Here is a 3,440-nt window from a genome sequence, read left to right on the forward strand (position 1 = left end):
GGTCAATGGCAAGGGGTTTTGATCCTACTTCATGTTCCGGCTTGGTGGGAGCCTAGCCAGTTTGGATGTTCACCTTCCTAGACATGGACGGAGGGGGAAGGACCTTGGACTTTCCACAGGGTAGGGAACCATGACTGCTCTTTGGATTGGAGAGGGAGGGGGAGAGGAGTGGGGGGAGGGGGAGAAGAGTGGGGGGAGGGAGAGGGAAATGGGAGGCTGGGAGGAGGCGGAAACTTTTTTTTCTTATTCTCAATAAAAAAAATTCAATTTATTAATATGGTTAGCTGTGTGTGCATGTTCACACATATGATATATGTGAGTGGAGGGTATAAATGTCATGTCTCTGTGTGTGTGTGTGTGTGTTGTGTTTGTGTGTATGGTCAAAAAACAATTTATGGGAGCTGGTTCTCTCTTTCCATCATGGGTTTTGGGGATTGAACATCAGGTTTGTATGGCTATGACTTTTATTTACTGAGATATTTTCATTTGTCCCTTAATTTTACATTTTAGAAAATCTATTGACATGGGCTTCCCAGATACTAAAAATCATTTCCTCACTTGAAAGCTGTCCGCATTCAGAGGGACCTGACAGAGACTAACACAGCTCAGCTCAGGAAGTTCCCTTCTTCATCTGCTTTCACATGCATTGTTACTTTAGATCCTGTTTGCAGCCTAGAGAGGGGAAGGAAAGTCATTGCAAAGAGATCTCTGCCTCATAAACTAATGAAAAAATGGCCAAAGGAGAGGATTCACGTGAAAAATGACTGCTCTAACAAGGCAGAGGGAGCAGACAAGGAGCTGTCCTGAGTCACACAGACGAGACATGCTCCTGTCCTGGTTCTGGAATGACACACGTGCAAGCTGTCTTCACTCCCATGATGTGTTAATGACGGTCTGGAAGTGCTCGCTGTGTTTTGGTCTTTCGGACATGACAAAAAAAGTGTCTACATTAGAGAACCTGGGTCAGCCTTTGCTGAGGTCTGCCTATGAGAAGGTCAGTAAAATTTGTACCTGTCTAGTTCTGAACAAAATTAAAGCTTGAGTTTTGGTGTCCACAGACTGTAGATATATTTGTAATTAATAGTGAAAACAAGATCTAACCTAAAGGGCAATAATCTTGGCTTTGAAGAAACTAATTTTAAGCTCATATTATCTGAGCACCCACTGTGGTTGTTTGATCAGCAGCTTGTAGGTAAATCAGAGCGTGTTATCCTCTCCTTGTTCAGCTAGGAACATGTGTTTATGGGATGATTTCAGCACGACTTTCGAGTTCCTGGAAAGCTAACCCCTTAGAATAACAAAGCGTCAGTGTGGGTTATGAAGCTGCTGCTAAGAGGGATGTCCTATCACAGAGAGGCCAGACAGATGAAATTGGGTTAGAGAGTGTACTGTCTAGACACATTTTTTTCTCTCTCCTAGCCATGTGTAACAAGATATTTATTTTATCTCTTAGTATATGATATAATATCACCAAGTATTGCTCAATCTTCTTGAATAGTTATCTAATACAGTTGCTCAATATTATAGTTCACTTTCTTTCTGTCCTTTCTGCCTTAAGAAACAGGGTTCCATGTAGCCCATAGTAACTTCCACCTCCTTGAACTTCTGAAATTCCTGCCTTCATCTCCCAAGTGCTGTATTACAATCATGTGCTGCCATACGAGTGTTATGTGGTGCTGGAGATCAAACCAGAACTTCATGCATGCTAGGTAACAGCACTCTGTGGAGGGAGGTACATCCCGACTTGACAGTTTGCACCGTCAACTCTTATGGTTCCCTTCAGTCATAGCAAACTAAAAGGAGCAAGCACTGAGTCCCTGATGCTGTCTGTCGAAAATTTCTGTATGTTGACCTTTTCTGGACTTGTGGCCTTTGCAAGTGGATGTCATTGCCATGGCCACCACACCATGTGACACAAATCACATTTGTAAGTCTGATTAGCCCTATCTTTTCCAATATCCTTAGTGTCCCCTCACCACATCCCCAGTCCTCAGTGACCTCTTTGCTAGTTTCTGAACACAGCCTGTGCATACCTGCAGTAATAATCTTGGTGTTTCTAGTTCCTCTCCTGATGCTGCTCTTCCTGTCAATATTGATCTCAGTTACACAAGAGAGTTTCTTATCTTGGTACTCAGTCCTTATATTGTGAAAAAAAAAAAAACTTTCCTCAGTTTCACCATCTGAAGTACCAGCATCTGGCATTTTCTAGCTTCTTGAGAATGTTCCTCAGAATGTAGTCTCTGTACCCACTGTTGTATCCATGTTTGCCCTGTGCCTTCTTGAGGGGGAAGTTGGTTCCTAGGAACTAGAGCCTGTATCTCTGGTGCCAGAATTAGCATCCATCAGATGATCAATAAGAATCTGTTAAAATTTGAAAACTGTTACATGTATTGAACCCTACAAACTTAAGGCTCATGTAAGAACAGAGGAAAATTGTTGTCTTTCGTGGTTCTAGGACGTGAGTTCAGGACTCACTAGGCATGTGCTCTTCCACTGAGCTGAATACCAATGAAAAAGCCATATGTTTTACAAATTAGAAAGGCTTTACATGGCAAAATAGAAGGACACCTATATAGGGGTCCTTAGAGAGGAAAGAGGGCAATGAAGAATTGTGGATGCTTTCTGTTTTCTGTTCCCTTGTCTTCTCTGTCCTCTGAGGAGAATTCCTTGTCATAGTGACTGCTATGTTTACATCTCAGTAGAATCACAAAAGAAAAAAAAAAACCTGTCATCAGTCAGAGGCATTATTTACTTCATCCACGGTGAGGAGGAAACTTGAATATTCCTGGTAAATTAAGGTCAGTGAAACCAATTATTTTGGGACCCTTAGCTTACTCAGCACACCCCACCTGAAGCACTGAGGAGGCTCAGTTGTAAATGTTAACTTCTAGCAGTCCTGGTGCTGTATTCTCACAGGTGATGGCTACTCTTCCTGTGTATTCCATTTGGCTACTCCCTGTAGCACTGGATTGGGAATCTAGTACCATGATTTCTAGGTCTTCAGTTACTTTCCCACTGGAAGACTGAGATCCAAATTCATCTGCCTCTCAGGTGACAATGCTGTGTTTTACTCAGTGATATAGAAGATAGAGAGTAAAGAATATCAAAATGATCAGTTTTCATTTTTAATATTATGATGTAAAAATATGTAAGCAATTTCTTTATGTTCTGTTTTTATACCAATGAAATTTCTAATAGATAAACATTTTATGATCTCTAGAAATAGAAGTAAGGAAGTTTCCTAACTTTGAAAATATAAATTAGTTTACAAAATTTATAGTATCTGAGCCGGGCGGTGGTGGCGCACGCCTTTAATCCCAGCACTTGGGAGGCAGAGGCAGGCGGATCTCTGTGAGTTCGAGACCAGCCTGGTCTACAGAGCTAGTTCCAGGACAGGCTCCAAAACGACAGAGAAACCCTGTCTCGAAAAACCAAAAAAA

At 41.7% G+C, this 3,440-nt stretch overlaps 1 pseudogene; it reads left to right on the plus strand.

Annotated features, from left to right (window-relative positions):
- The window catches only part of LOC126513861 (ubiquitin carboxyl-terminal hydrolase 1-like), a 33,837-nt pseudogene that overhangs the window by 29,390 nt on the left and 1,007 nt on the right, over positions 1 to 3,440 (plus strand).

The sequence above is a fragment of the Alexandromys fortis genome, unplaced genomic scaffold, assembly GCF_014885135.2.
Source record: "Alexandromys fortis isolate MF-2015 unplaced genomic scaffold, M_Fortis_MF-2015_v1.1 scaffold_130, whole genome shotgun sequence".
In the NCBI taxonomy this organism is placed as follows: Eukaryota; Metazoa; Chordata; class Mammalia; order Rodentia; family Cricetidae; genus Alexandromys; species Alexandromys fortis.